This window comes from Anomalospiza imberbis, chromosome Z (assembly GCF_031753505.1).
Source record: "Anomalospiza imberbis isolate Cuckoo-Finch-1a 21T00152 chromosome Z, ASM3175350v1, whole genome shotgun sequence".
NCBI lineage: Eukaryota > Metazoa > Chordata > Aves > Passeriformes > Viduidae > Anomalospiza > Anomalospiza imberbis.
The window spans coordinates 53,046,317-53,064,938 of record NC_089721.1 but is presented as its reverse complement, the minus strand read 5'-3'; the positions used below and the strand labels follow the sequence as shown (position 1 = coordinate 53,064,938).

General features: G+C 37.8%; 1 long non-coding RNA gene across 2 annotated transcripts in view; it reads left to right on the top strand.

Annotated features, from left to right (window-relative positions):
- The window catches only part of LOC137464925 (uncharacterized), a 29,274-nt gene that overhangs the window by 1,994 nt on the left and 8,658 nt on the right, over positions 1-18,622 (top strand). The window contains exons 3-4 of one of the 2 annotated variants that reach the window (XR_010994484.1): positions 5,775-5,849; positions 14,739-16,138. This is a non-coding gene — a long non-coding RNA (uncharacterized lncRNA). Of the gene's footprint in view, positions 1-5,774; positions 5,850-14,738; positions 16,139-18,622 lie in introns of those variants that run through there. The other variant, XR_010994485.1, reaches the window with a different exon arrangement.

Genomic DNA, 18,622 nt, shown 5'->3' with positions numbered 1-18,622 from the left:
AAAAAGCCAAAAAATTAACTTAGACTGGAAGACCTGTCCATGCCATTGTGATACTTACAAGCTCCTTTGGAAGCCCTGTGTGTATCCATATATACAGATGGTGATAGGGTATTTTGTGGAGGTTGTTGACAATGTATTGAATCAGAACAGACACAATTAGCATGGCTAACTGCTAGAGAGGAGGAAAAAAAAAAAGTTGTGTTTTCTGCTAGTATGACTGCAACATTTTGAATATAAATTGGAATAGATCTAAAATCCAGTATAAATATGAGGGTTTTTCCCACAGAAATACTTACTGTGGGTATATTGGTGAAATTCCATTACAGTAACTCTAAATTTATCTATATATCTCTATATAAATTTGTATGTAAATATACAAATATATTTTGTGGTTAGTTTTCTCTTCTGATTCAGACTGAATATGTTGTTCAAATTTCTGTCATAAAAATTGAAAATTTCTGTATCTTAAGTCAGAGAATGGCAGTGGTTTAGAAGGCATGTAAAAATTGTAATAGAAAAGAAAAATATTTTCCCCAACTCTGTTGTGTAAGGTTTGCCTTCTACAACAGCTGGGTGTCTAAAGCAAACTGCAGACAGCAAATCCAAAGTGTAAAAATAATGTAATATGATACTGACATGCCTTGCCACTCTGCAGATGCTATGTGCATGAAATGTTACTGGTGTGGCTAGCGCCAAAGTACTTACTGAAATAACTGCAAGGTCTCTTAAGCCCCAGCGGTACTGTGCCAATGCAATGCTTCCTTTGAAGACAGGGATAAGTCACAGCCTCAGTGCTCTCCTTGGCTACTCCATATTGCTATTTCCTGTGGAATTCTGTTATGAGCTGGGCTGTTCTCCTGCAGCTATGAGGGAGGTTGGAGACCTGGCTGACAGTAACATAAACTGGGCTGGGAAACCAGAGAGACAGTTTTTGTTCTTGGCTTTGCTTGTGTGAATTGTTGTGTGACCTTCAGTGAGTCACCGTGATGGGTTAACCTCGGAGTGCAGCCACGCTGCTCTCTCACCGCGGCAGGAGGAGAACAGAGAGTGGGAAAGCTCAAGAGCCAAGTACTGTCTCGATCCAAACATTTTCATCTTGCAGTAAATTAATTTAATTCATTGTCAGTTAAAATTAGGGTAGGATGGCGGGATACAAAGACAAAAATTAAAACAATAGCTTTCCCCAACCCTTTCACCAGGCTCAGCTTCACTCCTCTACCTCTTTTCCCCAGTGCAGGGGGATGGGGAATTAGGGTTGTACTCTGTCTGTAACAGAGCCCCTGCTTCCTTCTGACATCATTCCCCTGCTCCATGGGGAGCATGGGTTCTTCACATAGAATTCAGTCTTTCATGAACATAGCATAGGCTCGTCTCCGTGGGTTGAAGAGTGTACACCTGCTCTGACATGGGACACATCCTCCTGCCCCTTCATCTCCAAGATCAGTGTATATGATCCTGTTTGACAAATCTTCTTTTCCTTTTTCTCTCCCCCTCCCCTTTCTGGTGTTTTTTACTCTTTTTAAAATACTGTAAATGCAGACATTGGACACCTGCACCTGATACAGTCTTTTTCTTCTTTTGCTTTGCTTCACTCTTCCTCACCCATTTATGATTCTGTTATTTTCTAAAAGGTTTGGCAAGTACAGACAGCTCTACACCAGTGTTGTTTTATTTCATGACTATTACAATTGAAATCGAAGGGCTTTTTTTTTTTTTTTTTTTTTTTTTTTTTTTTTTTTTTTTAATTGAGAGACACTGGTACTTCTGTCTTTCTGAAATAGAAATCTTCTTATTTTGGACAGCATTTGATGAAATTTATAAGCTTTCCTTCAATTAGAAATATGCCACAGCTAGAGATTCATAAAAACAGATGTGCTGCACAATGTAATTTGTCAGACACATACTTGCAGTTACAGGTTGCCTTTACTGGAGCAAATTATAATGGTATTTAAGTTCCTTTTCCCCCCAATTTTAGTAACTACTTAGGTGCTTCTCATTATAAAATGGCATCGAAATGGGGTTCAGATCCAGCACCATGGTCTGTTGCATTCCTGCTGAGTAGCCTGCAACAAACTGAGGTCTTGGTAAGTGTCTTTGGGCTTTGGAAATGCAGGAAGATGTCCGTGTGTGATCATAGTCCTGTTCACTCTCTTGCATCCCTGTGTTGTGACCGGGGAGCAGTACTGACCTGTGGGCATCAGCTCATCTTACCTCCAAAGGAGAGAAGTGAACATGGAGCAGACTGAAGCTTGCCTCAAGCTGCAGAACTAGTTTAGTGTAGAAAATATTCACATGTGTAACACTATGGCAATTGTGCAACACTCCTGGGTCATTCTTTAGAAGCACTGGAGGTGTCTGCAACTGAGGTACTTAATGCAGGCATCTAGTGTATCAAACTCCTAATCCAGATATAACCTGTTTTTAAACCTTGCAACCTCTAAGAAGTCTTAGGCACAATGGAATCTTATTTCTGTTTGAATTTGAGTCATGGATAGGATAACCTTTTATCTTGATAGAGACCCTTAAAACTAAAATAATCTGAGACAACAGGAGTATACAAATACTATGAATTTACTCTAAAGTGCTAAAATTCATCCAACACTTATTACAACAACAACTTGAATGTTTCTCCCAGTGGGGAGATAAGAACTTTTTGCAGCAGAAAATGAGTGAGGTGGAAACTAATGAACTTCCTCCTATTGCAGTTCTTGGCAGCTCTTTGCAGTCTTGAAAATGTCCTAACTGGCGCCATACATGATACGCTGGCTCACTGCTGGATATGAATGACCATTGTGTGCCATGGCTGATGTAAATTAAAATTATGGTGGAGTAAAGAGTAAACAACTGCCACTTAAGTATACTTTATATTATATATACAGTATTATATACACTGGAGTAGCATTTCATTTTCACCAGAGATATTCTTGCTGCGGCTGGCTGCAGAAAAATGCAATAGTCTGATCTCTGCTCTAACAATGTAATTTAATTACTGTAAAAACAGGCACTCTTGAGAGGAACTCCAGGCCTCTAGGCATCAAACTTCAGATCCTTCTAAACTCTGTGTCAAAACTTTCACTAATATAAGAAATCCCAAGTGCCCTTGTTGGAACCTATTGAATGTACTACAAATCTCTCTTTGGAGGAATTATTCCCTGTGCTTCTTGTTCAGTGAGTGATCATCATGTTCTGTTTATTTCTTGTTTCCCACCTTTCACATCTGGCAGTTGAATTTCAAACCCCTTATATGTCCTTCTTTTCCTCTGTCTTAGTCAGCTAATAACTTTCCAGACCTCCTTTTTACAAAAAGTTCTGCTTCTACTGTAAACATAATTTCCTCTAACTTTTTATTTAGCTCAGCCTTGACAAAGCTCTCCTATAGGCTCAGTGTGTTATTTTAGCTAGTGTGTTGGCTGAATTTTTGCGTCCGTTCTGGCACAAAAGTTGAAAAATTGCATTTAAAGTTGAGGTGCAGGTGAGGTGCAGTTGGAAGGGAAACAGTCTGAAATAGAGCAAAATACAATGTAGGAGGAAGTAACAAACTTGACTGAGGAACTTGGCAGATCTTTTGACTTTAGGTTTTGGCATGTATAGAGGGCACCGCTGTCACAGTTAAAAAGCCTCAGGTCTTATAAAGTATTTGTATTATTTTATACTGCCATCTTTGAGAGAAACCTAGATAAAAATATGTATTGTCACACTGATGGGCATTGCATGAAGCAATCATTAGTGCAGTTGACAAGTGCTTTTCAGAAAGCAGTATCTACAGCAATTTTCTCATTTCTCTCTGCCTCTCCATAGGGAGTATTTTTAATATCAGTTTTATACACTCATCAGATCAACAGGCTATTGGTTTCACTAAGTCCTCTGCAACAGTTTCCATAACTCCAGCACCCTGTGCCTAGTACTTGACGCAACTGAGCTTATTTCATAAAAGTCTCTTTAGTAGAAAAGTAGGAAGGAAAAAAATTCTCGCTCTGTCCTTAAGCTTGAAAAGTTTTCTTTGAGAGAATGCCATTGGAGATCTAAGTAGTAGCTGAATGGTTAAATTAAAGGTAAGTCTGAAATTATTTTTGTAGTCTTCTTAATAATGATGAATCTGAATATAACTAGGAAGCTTCATCTTTTCATAAAACTGTGTTCTTCAAATACCTGATGTCAAAAATGAAATAAAAGTGTTTATATATACACTTTTTTGTTATTGTGGGTATGGAGGAATTTTCTCTGATAGAGAAAGGATTGCCTCTATGGCAACTCTAAACAGTGTGAGCCTCTTGTAATAGAATCTGTGGGCATTTTGAACCCAAAGTCACTTGGTATTTTTCTGGATTTCTAGTGAGAGATTAAATAAAATCTCCACTGATTTTTGGTTTGCATCTTATCTCCCAGTTTATTTCCAGATGCAAATGATGAATACAGTCCCAGTCTGTAAGCTGGCTTCAATTAAATGGATGGTGTCATTAGCAGAAGTTAGTGTTGGATTTGCTAAAGTCTGAAGAGACATCTTTTCTCCCTTCTCAGACATTTCTCATTTTGTATCCATTTGCAATGAGTGTGCATGTTTGCCAGTAAGAAAGTTTCTGTTAAAGTGCCTGGTGTCTAAATATGAAGTCTGATAGGCATTTCTACAAATGAGTTTTTACTTCTCATCACATTCATATAGTGCTAACAAGTTTTTAATTTACTTTTTTTAAAGAATATTTCCCTTCTTGAAAAAAAGAAAAAAGAAATGTCTTTGAGGCATTTAAAATAAAAGAAACTTGTACTTCAGGATGAATCCAAGTACAAATCAAATGTCTTTGAGGCATTTAAAATAAAAGAAACTTGTACTTCAGGATGAATCCAAGTACAAATCACTTTCATGACCAGAGTTTACAGAACAAAGATTACAGGAATGTACAAGATGATCTCAAACATATTTTATTCAGGAGCCTCTGTCCTGCTTTGTCAAACCTTTTCCCAGTGATGATAAGTTTGCAGCGTTCTGTTTTTTGGACTTAAGGATGGTCCACCTGCCCCACTTGTCCTGCCTGACATGACCCGGAACTATTTCCTACGGAGAGCTAGCCAAGTTGAATGCCTGACATTGCTAAAAAAAAGACCTGCGATAAAGGATTGGTGGTAAGTAATCAGAGAGCATTTTAGATGAACTAAAAAGGAATCAACTGCAGGGAAGTAAAGTATGTGGAAAGCTGTCTACTTGAGGATGACAGTGAGGTTTCTGATGTCATAAGTTTGTTTTGTGACTTTGGACAGGACAGCGTTGGGCCTGGCCATACCCCAGGGAAATGATACTCCTATCTCCAGAGTAGGACACTATGAATTCTGCAATAGGAGTGAAGAAGCATGACCCTCTCACTCATCTCTGCATTTCAAAAAAGGAAATAGTGCAGCCTTTCCCTTTTGTGAAACATTTTTCAGCCCTTTGAATAGAATGGGAAATTGTGAATTTCAAACAGCTACATCTATCTTTGTAAGCCCTCACTATCAGCAGATAAACACATTTCTGGCTGTGTGCACAGCAGTGTTGCTTGCCACATTAAATAGAAGAGTTTTTATGTAAAAATTAGTATCTTATTATACTAAGGTTAATAACGATGTAATCTTCTGTATATATATGCTAAAATAACATGATTTTGGTTACTAATCTTCCACAAAAACTAGACATGCTTTTAACATAAGCATATATTTATGTATTGACAGGTGTTGCAAAGAGCTATGTGAGAAACAGTGGAGACCTATAAGTTTGCTTAGACTGTCTTTTCCTTCCTTTCCAGGCCTCAAAGGAGTCTTTGATGAGAAGGAACTGTGATGATTCTCACCTACTGAGGCAGTGATAACAAAGGATCCAGGTGGGAACAAATCCTTTTCCTTCATGATATTCACAGTGCATCCCTCATAATCCACAGTGCCTCTCTCTCAGGCAAGCTTAGGAGAAAATAAGAGTTAAAGAGTTTTACTGGAACATATAGTCCAATTTGCTGCATTCACAGACAGTTATTTCTGTAATCCCTTTAAAAACATGATCAAGCTCCACATTTAAACTGGCTAGAAATTGTGATAAGAGCAACTTCTGGGATGCTTTCTGTTTCTGACTCCTTTTTGAGTTACATATCTTTTTCATATTTACAATCTAATTATATTCACAGTCAATTTGTTCTGCTTTTCTTCTCTCTCCCCTTGCCTTGTGGTTTAGGCAAAACAATGCTCTTGAGTTGTTCACTGACAATTTCCTGTAATCTTTCCATCTTTCACTGTTATTGCTAACTATGTAACTGCGAGGAGAACTATTCCTTCTGTAAGGAAGCTCTGTTAATGAATTGGGTTTTAAAAGTTCTGAGTACTTCCCAGAGGAGTAGAAAAACTGCTTAGGTTAAGGGAAACATTCCCAGTGCTGCATTTATGCTATTAGAGCTGCAGTGGTTTGTGGTCATGCTACACCTCAGCTCAATCTGTGCTCCTAAGCAGTGTGACTTAGAAGCTAACAAGGTTGTGCAATGGTACTGGTGTTGGCACGCTGACATTTTTTGGAGGCAGTGGCGAAGTTGTCTCAAGGCAGTGCTAGTCTCATCCTCTGACCTGAATGTCTGCTAGTGGCTGGAAGGCACTAGGTCATTCTGTGGAAAATATTTAACTTCCCAGTGTCATCCAGAAGGAATATAGCTGTTCTGGTCTGAGCCTGCTCCTTGGCTTGAATCAGTGTATGTGAAGGCAATTGGTAAATTCTTTTCAGAAACACACTCCCCATTTGACCTACAATGCTAGTATATCCGTTCTCATTCCTCCTCACTGTGGAACACTGATAAGGATGTTCCTAAGACTGGAACTCCTGTGCTGCAGTTTTGAGGTGATGGCACTCTATTTCTGCAAGAGAAACACCCAGGCGTGCAAGGTTCAAATACAATAAATCTAGGGACATATTAGTATTTCTTTCAGCATAAAATGGAACTGTGAAACTGTGCCTGCTGGTTTCTCCCTCAGCTTTGATTTTGTATTTGATATTTTTAATGGGACTATTGATAAAATTAGTTCTCTGTAGATTTTTCCTTATTCATTTTTATTTTTTTTTTTTTTTGGTGGGGGGAGGGCATTCCCCTCAGGCTGTGTTATGACCTACTGAGTTTATAATTAGAGGCAAACTGAAATAGCACCACCAGAGAGTGCAGCAATGATCTCATTAAAAAGTCAACTTTTGCTAATAGAGAAAAACTGATGTTGAAAATGCCTTTAGGTGGAAATTCTTAACAAGCTGGCTTCACTATAATGATCACTTACATACCTATTAAGGTTGCATTTCTTTTTGAGAATTCATCAGTTTATTGTAGAAATGCTGAATAAAGATGCCATTTCTTTTCTAATGTGTCATTTAGAAGTCAGCTAAGATGCCATTATCTGCCATGGAAGCAGCAAAATAAAGGGCTTATAAGTTCTGAACTATTTTTGATACCACAATTACTACTGCTGCAGTTTAACCACCAAGATGCCATAATTTGCTGCTGAAACAGAAAAATGAAGGGCTTGTAAACCTGAACTTTTCTTCATACCACAACTACTATTGCTGCAGATTAACTCTGTAATACCTACTTTAGGTTGGTTATTGGGCATCCTGTTATAAATAAATGAAAAAAAATCACTTAAAATGGGGAAAAATAATCACCTGGGAAGTGAGAAGGTTTAATGTAGACTTACTGCATTTAGAGTATTTACAAAAAAGGAGAAAAGGTTTTTTTTTTTGGCATCATGTTGGGCTGTCGATTTCAAGGCACCTGAAAACCTTTCCGTGAGGATGACAAGCTGTAATATCCAGCCCCCTTAGGTAGCCGGTTCAAGACATTGTTCTTACCCACAAGTCTGTAGGGAGCAGAATGGCTGATTAAGTAACTTTAAAACCAACTCAGAGTTTCAGATTAGGTTTACTTAAAAGTGAAAAAAACTCCTCTGAGCTGTTTGTAGTTTCCATGAAAGATGGGTATAAGTCTTTATGGAACTGACTGTGGCTGCCAAACCAGAAATGAGCATATAAGCAGTGTATATATTCATAGAGGTTGAACTGTACAGAATTTATCATGCCCCAAGCTGTATATCTGAATTGAGCACTTTGTGGGACAGAGATTTAATGGATCAGGGAGAAGTATGGCATGTGGTCAAGGTTGCCAGGAAAAGGCAGTGAACTAAGGGCTGGAATGAAAGATCAGTAAAAGGACAGAATTGCAGAGAAGAATTAACATCTGAGACAGACTTCGAATTAAAGGTCTTTGGACGAGACACAAGAGGACTGGAAGCACCAGGGGACAGGAGGTATAGGCTGCAGAGCAAAAGAATGTGAAATGAGATACACAGACCTGGCTCTTACCTCTTTGATTCCTCATGCAGAGTGGTGTCTGTAGGAAAATCATATCCTATTGTATGATTTAAGTCTATCAGGAAGTTATAGAATCATTCTGCCACAGGCAGGAACACCTACCACTAGACTAGGTTGCTCCACAGCCTGTCCGACCTGGCCTTGAACATTTCCAGGGATGGGACATCCACACATTGTTCTCTGTGCAATCTGTTTCAGTGCCTAAGCATTCCCATAATAAAAAATATATATCCATGTATCCAATCTCAATCTACCCTCTTACAGCTGAAATCATTCCTTGTTGTCCTGTCTCTACAGATCTCAGTAAAAGGTTTATTTTCACCTTTCATTTAAGTCCTCTTTACATACTGAAAGGCAGAAACACAAGGTCTCCCCAGAGCCTTGTCTTGCCTAGGGTGAACAAGTGAGCTTCGCAAGGGAGTTTCACCCTCTGATCATTTTAATGGACCTGACCAAATAGGTCTACTTCTTTTATGTCACTCTTAAATGGATGTCCTCTAGGTATCAAGAGTGAGGCAAGATTTGCCCTGTGGGAAAGAGATCACCAAAACCTTCAGTTACAATAATATTTTACCTGAGTGAGTGGAGAAAAGTGAGGTGAGCTTACAGAAAAGAACCCCAAATTTCTGAAACAGAAATTCTGTGAAAGCATCCATCATATCACAGTAGAAGAAAGCAAGGAAAAAAATATGGTAAAATTTATTTATCCAAAATTAGTTTATTTATTCTTTGTATTGATGAATAGCTTCTATAATTCATTAAATATGAATAATAGAAATTCTAGGCTTTTCTTTCTAATTAAGAAAACCTTTGTGCTATAGTCCATAAATGACTTAAATATATGGGAAGACAGTTTTAAGAATATGAAAAGAGATATTTAGGTGATTGAAGAAGTAACATAGTGACATACAAATAGGAAAAATACTTCCTTTCTTTAATTAATATACACTAAACTCTCCATCTTGAAACTTTCATGGGCTAAGAAGTTCACTGTGGATGCAAACCAATCATCACTCTTTCTAAAAAAATATAGAATCAACATTTAGTCACAAGTTGTCTTAGAAATGTTTGTTTAAGTTTTAGCACTTTTCCCAGTCATTTGAAGTTATTTGAAGTGTCAGGTATATGTAGTATCTATTCAAAGAGTCTGAATTTTGGCATGATTTTTTTTTTAATTTTATGTTAATTTTTGTTGCTTTTTTTTTCTGCAGTTTTTGTTCACTGTGGGGGATATGTAGAAGATTGGGAAGTTTCTGCACTACTTTCAGCTTGTTTTCTGTAACCACTGACTAGCAGTAGCACTTTCCTCTAAGCAGGAGACAGAAGAGGACTGTCTTAAGTGTTAAGCACTTGGTTACATATTCCTTTGATCAAAGGAACCTTGAGGTAAATGCACAATGTGTACCAGAATTCCCTTCACTTTGGGATGGAAATGAATCTGCTTAATCTGTTTCCTACAGGTTCAAACTAGAGAGTTCAGCACTAGAAATACACAGTACAGTAGTGTGGGTAAGAAAATAAGGATTTTTAGGAAGGTAATGCTGTAAAGGCTCACCATGTCTCTAATATCTGTTGTACTTCTGGACCGCAGCAGATTTCATTGAGAAATTTCCAAGTTTTAGATTTTTGCATTAATATGGTTTTACAGTGGTTGTTTTAGCAGATCAATGGAATATGTTGAAGAGGTTATTTCTGTGCAATTTTCTGTCACTAAGAATCCCATGTCTGTTGTGGACCAAGTCAGCTCTACTACCATGGGAAAAGGTAGCTACCTCTCTGTCCACTTTATTTTCTTTCTCAGTTCCCATATCATTCCAATTAGTCCCCTTCCCATATTGTAGCATCTCCCCGTAAGGCAGGAATCCATCTCTGATAGAGCTTCACTTCACGGTCTCTGGTCCAGGACCATGATCTGGGAGCCTGCTGTGCAGCTGATTCTGCTTTGAGCTCCCCTCTCACTTTATCACTGTCTCAGTGTGCCCGAGTCAAGCTATTTCTCTGTCTGCTATTAGTGCCACCAGACCTGACAGAATTAACTAGATGGGGTCTGTTTATCATACATAGGCTCTTCTCTCCCTCTTTCCAAAGACTTTAAATATGAAAACTAGTGTCAGTTTCAGTGCCTCTGAAAAGCCTAGGCACGTTGACTCTCAGTGTCGCAAACCTCCAGTTTGCTGTCCACTCAGAAGGCACATAAAGGGTGCAATCCCAGACGCTTGGGAGGACAACTCATTTTACACTTGCTCCTTAGGTTATTGAAAGGTTACTCTCTTCCTACTTGTATCTTGTATATATTTCTGAGATAAAACTCCACTGAAGCAGACTGCAAGGGCTGATGTGGATGAGAGAAAGGGACATCACCTGTGTCTTGACTTCACAGTGAATGAGTTGGGGCTCTCCATCAGAGTTATTGTGAGGCCCAGAGGGGGTTTGTGACAAGTAGCTGGCTGCACACCTGAGCACCCTGGCTGAGACAGTGAAATGGTCCTGGGTGGTCCACAGGGACCCCCACTTCTCCCACCAGCCCTCCAACCTGTGCCAAGTTGTGATGTTACTGCTCAGTCTCACGCAGATCTGATTTTGTTGTAGCACAATTGGAGAATTGCACTGGGGTAGTTGGAAGAACATATAAAAATTGTCTAGGCAAACACCAAAAATGCACATAATCCCAAAGACAGATGTAACACTGTGTGACTAAACAATGCATATAAATAAGATGACAATCATCTAAAATTTTCAATAACCTGGAAATCAATACTGACTTTTTGTTATTAGGATTTCATCTCTTGCTATCATTGTAAGACACTTTAATAACAAAAACAGGTCATACTTACAACATTTTATATGAACAGTGGTGTTTTTGCAAAGACTAACATTCATCTGAAAACAGTTTCTTACAAGCCATTTCTTTCTTCATTTCCCACTTAATCCACTTTAATTTGTATCTGAAACCCTGCAGTGCTAGAATAATCTGAAATCTCCAAAAATTTAGAGGAACTTTAGAAAGCTTGTATTACTACTTAGAATGTTTACAAATCAAAGTCCAGAGAACAATGTTAGTTTTTTTTACTCTTTACTGCAGAAGCCATGCCTCTCTATCGCCTACATATTCTTTCAGAGTCATTAATTTTTCATACTGAATAAATTTTTGCAAGCACTGAAATACTTGAAAAGTAAAGGGAAGACAAAATCTGTTGCACATGCTATAGAAATAAAAACCTATTTTAGAGGCTTGTGTGCATCAGCATTTCAAAAACCATCTCTATGATGCACCATTACACACTACTAATCAACAGTTATCACTGATAATCTTTCATTAGGCAATTTACATTTCAAAGAGTTGGTGTTAATTTTTCATCTTCTTCTTATGACACCCTTATATCCTTCACAGAAAAAAATTAAAGGACATTTATTTTGAAACAAAAGATAAAGTGACCCAGTTCTACTTTGAATAAAGCACTTCCATATACAAGTAGTCAGATGGATAAAAATTTACAAATGAATAAAAAATATCTCTTCATCTTTTTAAAAAGTAGCTCTATTTTCATACTGTTTAGAGTCCTGGAAGCAACTGAATGTTTTGCTCCAATCTGTTACATAATGTGTCAAAGAACATTCAATCTCCACAAGTATTTCTGGTTGTGGGGCAGATTTTGATCTCATTTATTTTTACATTAAAAAATGTAATAATTGTGGAGTTTTCTCTGGCTTAAATTCTGTACCACATACCAGAAGTAAACTCTAAAACCTTCACAAAATCTGATTATATCCTATAGTGATACCTTTTCTTCACAAGGAGGGCTATGTTTAAAAAAGGAATTATGTGCTTAGCTTTCTTTAGAAGTCTCTAGGCCCAAAATTAGATATTCAAAAGTTTTTTGCTCAGTTTCATCTTAGTCTGCAGGCCCCAAAGCCTTTATCATTCTTCAGCAGCTGAACTTTTCTGCAGACAGCATTAGGCAGCATGTGTCCCTCCTTTGCTTAGATACCTTTGGATGCTTCTTACATCAGTGTCTTCAAAAGCAATCATGAAGGAAGCTAGTAATCTTCTCCCATCAAGCAGCTCAGTGTGAATAGTCTTTTGTTTACCCATGAAGTGATTTGACCCGCACACCTCCTAACATGCTGCTTTGCCTCCTAAATTGCAATGTACTCTGGTACGACTGTTCTGGTTCACTCTTATGAAGCTGTTGCCCTCAATCCCTAGATGCTCCATTTGTTTTAGAGTATCTTGGAGTAACTGTTGTGACAGTAGTCTTGTGTATGTGAGTGCACGAGCACAGACTCATTGGGCTTGGACAGGTGCCTGAGATCCTTCTAAAGGATGTGTTCATATTTCAACTAATTGCTGATATTCCTGCTTGTGCTTTAGTCGATATTCCTTCTGTTTAGATCATTATTATTTTAGCCTTCCTTGCCTGAAGCTTCATTAGTAACTTCTGCTATTATAGTCTTTGGGAGTTTTCACTTAGCAGAGTTACTCAGCAGTAAGAAGGCCCTTTGTCACTCTTCTTGTTGCTGTCAGACATGTCTGCGAGAAACTGAAGATGTGGCTTTGTAATGCTAGCTCTGAACATTAAATAGTCAAAATAAAAATCCCCAAAAGGTGTGGAAAGAGAGACAGCCCACAAGCAGAGTTTTTGTGTTGGTTGCTGACAGCTTGGGTAGCTTTTGCTGTGGTTTCTCTTGGATGGATTTGCCATCCGGCCTGTCCCTCCACTTTTCATCCTCTGAAGCACTGTGGATGCTCGTGCACTTGTGTGAGGTGGCACCATCTTGGCTCTGATTGGGTGGGAGACCTGTGGTGACATTCTCTGGCTTACAGCTGTGACTCTTTACTTTGTTCCTTTTGGGGCAGCTGTTGCTGCTTTAGCTGCTTCTATCATTTCTCAGACACCAGACTGTTGTGCTGCTACTGCAAAACATGATGGACATTTCTCCTTGAAATTGTTCCTCATAAAGGGGCAATGTAGCAACACACTGCCAGGTCGGATATGTGGATGTGACAATCTGTAGGCTGCAGAGCCAGGGAACTGAATATTTTATAGTCCATTCATGGAGTAGTAATGCCACAGCAAGTACCTTGACAGACACAGGACAATTCTATCTGCAGATTCAGCTCATTTCATTCAGTGATTTCAAAAAAAAAAAAAAAAAAAAAAAAGTTTACATTTTTAAATTGTAACTTAGAAGTGTTAATTTTCTTTATTTAGAATGTAACAATGCAACAGCTGATCCCTATGACAGCATTTATCATGATGGTGTTATGTTGTTGATACACAGACCATGCAGCAGAAAATGAGGACCTACACATTGAGGTGTCCAGAGGGAGAGTATAGTGCAAATGCCAATCGAACCTGATTATTTGGGGGGGGAGTTCATTTATTTGTTTGTTTTGTTTATAAGTAAATGACTTGCATTAAGATTAATCAAAAGGAAGCAGCTGTTCTGTGTCTGTGTACCAATTCTAAAATTGTGTTGGAAAGTAACAGGAAAAGAAAGCTGAATGATAAAACAGGGACATTTTAAAAAGTCATTTTTGGTTTCTCAGAAAAAAATTGCTTAGGAAAAGCTGTTTAAACTAGAAATTATGTACTTGCTTCTATGGTTTGGAAGTGGAACTGTTGTGTTATTATTTAGTACTGTCCCCTTATTTTCTCTGAGTGGACCAATTCAAATCACAACAGTCTCTGTAGTCAAAGGCTTGAATTGCTCCAGGATAGGTAGCTGGGATGAGTTTCTCTGTTCATTTGAATCTATTTCTGAGCAAGTAACAGCATTTTCAATAGAACAATAGAGAGGCTAGAGAACAATGAGGCTAGAGGACTTCTGATATCTCTTGGCTTACAGAGAATCAGATACTGAAGAACATGAATGTGGCTCCTCAGTACCACTTCTTCCTTCTTGTACCATTGAGAGGACAGTCAACAGTTTTCATTGCTTTGCCCATGTACTTTCACTTTTTCTTTCCCTGGGGAAGGCTATGTGAACCATCTTTCAGTCTATTCCTGCTCCTCCTTAGGCACCTTCTCCTGAAATCCATCAAGTGATATGAAGTCTGTCTACTGAGTGTCTTCAGTAAAGACAGTAAACTGGAAAATATTACGGTGGTTAAAAAACTTGAAGCTACACCTCAAGTGACTGAAAACAACACATGGCACCAAAAGATTGTTTAGTGTCTAACTTCAGCTTGCACTAGGGGTTCAGCCATCCACTGTTTGACACCACCCACACATAACACAGAAATTTTCCCTACCCTGGAAAATTGCTATAGAATAACCTCAGGAAATGAGCAGATGCAACAAGCAGGAGAAAGGATATAAATCAATAGTGAAATAAAATTGGCTGGTAAAACAAGCAATAGTCATTTTTTTTTTAGAGCCTACAAATCACTAAAGAATGGCTGGACTGAGTTTAAAAGCATTTGAGGGAAAAAATTATGGTCCTGTGCTTTCTGAGCATATGTAAAGGTATGAATTCCAACTGTATCTGCATAGTTTCCAATAATTCACAGGATATTACAATTCAAGACTATCTTATTCAAAAGTATTTCTATTTCTGAATCAAATTTCTGATGGCCAAAGCAGCAGCTATGTTTACAATACAGAGGCACAGCTCTGCTGTCAAAGCTCCAGGAAAAGCATCTGTATTGAAAAACTTTCTATGAGCCAATGACAATTTCTTTCTTTTCTGAAGGACCATAACTCAAAACTGCCATGACTTGTGATTTTACTGTGTTTTCTCAAAACACCTGGAAAATGTGCTACCTTCAAAAAGGTGGTCATATGTTATATCAAAATGTTTGCTGAGAGCCACATCTTTCAAAATTTATCCCCGCAGGAGTAATGTGCCTCTGCTTCTTCTGGCAGCTTCACTGAAAGTAGACTTTGGATTGCATAAAGAATCAGTACTGCCCTTTGCTAAAGAAATATTATCTTTTTTTCCTGTGGCAAGAGATTAGATAAGAGGTACTATGAAACACATCTCAAATATACTAATGGCCCAGGTCTTGCATGCAAAATACAACTCTCTAGTTCCACATCACATACTTCATTGAAATTGTCACTCTCTTTGTTGAGACCTGCCACATTATCTAGAGGACACCAAAATCTACTGCAAACAGTCTCTGTTTTATGTAATCCATTCTCTCGGAACTGTGAGCCTAGTGACAGATACAATTCCTCCTCCCAAACCCCACCTTGCCTTGAAGTTTTACCTTGTGAACATCAGAAAAATGCAGTCTTGCCAAGTTGCTATTGTCACTAAGGGCAAAACAATAGTATTTGTCTTGTATTTTGAAATAGCACTGGTTTTGGTTACTAGTAAACTTCTTTTTTTGTCTATTACACTAAGTTACTAACAAGAGAAACTAGAACCCAAAGTAAGCATGATTTCCTGCTGTTTCCCTCCTGAAACAGGTACCTCTGAGATTAAGCAATTCTGCTCTTCACCTCCACCACTTGTCTCATACTCTATTTCAGGTGTATTTCATAAGATACATGGGAAAAAAAACTCACCTAATTTTCTTACTTTCTAGGTTTTTCTAAATGTAAGATTGTAATAGTCAAAATAGTTGAAAGCTACTATGTATCCCATGGACAACATTGTAACACAGGGAAGCATAAATATGCAGAAATGCTAAAGAGTTGGGGCTTTCAGCCCTGAAGGCCAAGGTGTGTTATTTAAACCCTAAATCTTCAGGCCAGATTATACTACATATTGCAGTTAATAACCATCAAGGGATCAGTTCACAATCTGCCCCACCTGCTTTAGCATGTATGAACAAATAATTGGACATTCAGTAATCTCTTGTGGTTTTTGTTTTTTTTTTTTTTTTTTCTGGTTTGGTAGGTCTCAAGGAATCATCTGCTTATCAGTTTCCAAACAGCGATCAGGTGTAGCCTGTGGATGACCTGTTATTATGCCATGAAGAACCCTGTGTTTTGTTGTTTCTGATGTGGTCTAATGAGACACAAGAGTCTTTTCTGTTACAACTGATCATCATTCATCATAGAGAGTGCAGATAAAACAAATACATATTTTCTGATACTTGCATATCTCACAAGGGCCACAGTCCCACGCTTTTCTATCATGTTTTATTGCAGCATACCTAGATGGTGATTTGAGGCTTTCAGAGGGAGTAAAAAAAGGTCATTTATGTGGAGGGCTTTGCAGATATTATAGCAATGTTGAGGCCATAAAAGGTGAATAAAATTTCCAGTGATTTTTTTCCCCTATGATTCCTAAAATCTAGGACATATGTGAAGTGTAAACATAGTAGTTTTTCTTGGTTGTCTTGTCTTATTTCTTGGTTTCTTGTCAGTCTGAAACACTGATTTATACATACATACATACATACATATATATATATATAAATACTACACACTATGTTATATTATACTACCATGTTAAATATATATATATTTAACATTTATTTATTTTTGCTAATTTTATGAGAGAAGAGAAAATGTTTGTGAAGGGGAATGGCTTCTTTGCAATCTCTTTCTTAATGAATTTGAAAAATCAAGGAAAAAAAAGCTATTTGTGTTCTGGCTTTCTTTTTTCATCCTGAAAATATGTGGGACAATTTGCCCTCTGAGCTCTTTGGAGAAAAAAAACTTATTTGTACATAGAAGTGCACTTGGACTGGGAAGAAATCAAAGCCTTTTCATCACACTCCCCTGTTTCCACCACAGTTGTCTGGAATAGCTCAATAGGGTAGGTAAAGTGAGAGAAAGAAACTAATAATAACTAAACATAACTCTGATTCAAGTGCAGTCTCTACCAGCTACGGTTGAGTTCTGGACAGTTTCCAACATTACAGACAAATGTAAGAACTTCTTCAGATGAATGTATATGTGATATAAAATTAATCCTGGATCTACAGGAGTTTTCACTGTTGCCTGATGCAATCTGTGAGAGGACTTTAACTTACCTTGGAAAGGAAACTGAGAGTTCTTGGTCAGTAAGAAGAGAGAAACTTTGTTCTTTCTATAAGAAATAATTGCCATTGTAAATTTTCCACGTGTTGGCTTGTAAGGCACCAGCCCAAGCACTACAATTTCTGCAATCTTGCAGGGGCTGTCACAATTTGCCAATTTAATTGCTCTGCTACTGTTTAAGGCTGCTGGACTTACAAGTACATTCAACTTTCTTCAGAAAATAATGAAGCCTAATTTAATGTGTCAATATAGACAAAAAGGAAAGGAAAGGAATATGAGGATTTATTTAACTGGATTTTTTTCCCCTCTCTGTCAAGTCATAACTCCCTGTGCTCACTTAGAATGTCTTTCAGCTCCCACTGTGTCTCTGCAAGGGATTTACTTGCAAATTTTATCTCTTTTCCTCTCATCTGTTTGACTACTTAAACTTGGTGACTTCTAAAAGACAAAAAAAACTCCAGAGATTTGTCTTGCAATTATCTTGGGAAAAGGCTTATTTCTACAGGGTGGCTTCAGATATCTTTGTGCTCATCTTTGGTTGCTGACATGCTGTCTGGCAAATTGTGGCAGGCTTTGGGCTGCACCACAGCTTTACCATCCAGGAAATAAAACTCTAGGTAACAAAAAACAACCTGTACAAAATGAATAAACAGGAAACCTACCAGGCCTTTTTGCATAGACTAGACAAATATATTATTTGTTGCCAGGTGTCACATGGTCCTGGATTTCTACCTGCTTACATGAAAAAATCAAAGAAAACTCAGCAGACTTTTGGTAGCTGCTGAATAAACATATTGTCATTATTTTAGCTGTCTAGTGATTACTAGAAGGGGTCTTTAAAGCCACTTCACACCACAGTTAAATAAGTTTATATCTGTAAATGAAAACCATAACAAAAAAACATTGAAATACCAAAAATAAAGTACCTATCACCTACAACAAGAGAATGGATACATATTTTAAATTGCTCAACAGCCATGCAGTTTCCCTCTCACTTTTGATAGTTTTCTCCTTCTTGGGGTTTTCAAAAGAAGGGGCAAGGTTCTTTCCTAAAGGACAGCATAACGTGAAATTTTTGGCTTTGATTAGCTATTTGATTTTGTTTCCAGTGTTGCTGCAATAACTTCATACAGACATTCTTGAGATTTTTTTTTTGTATGTGCATTTATTTTCAATGATCTGACTTTTCATAAAACACAAACTAAACTTGAAGATTTCATTTTACTTTTTCACTTTTGTGGCTGGCCCAGTTTTTATTTCTAGATTTTAAAAGTATAACTTATTTCCCTCACCATTAAGAAACACCTGCATTTTTTCATTA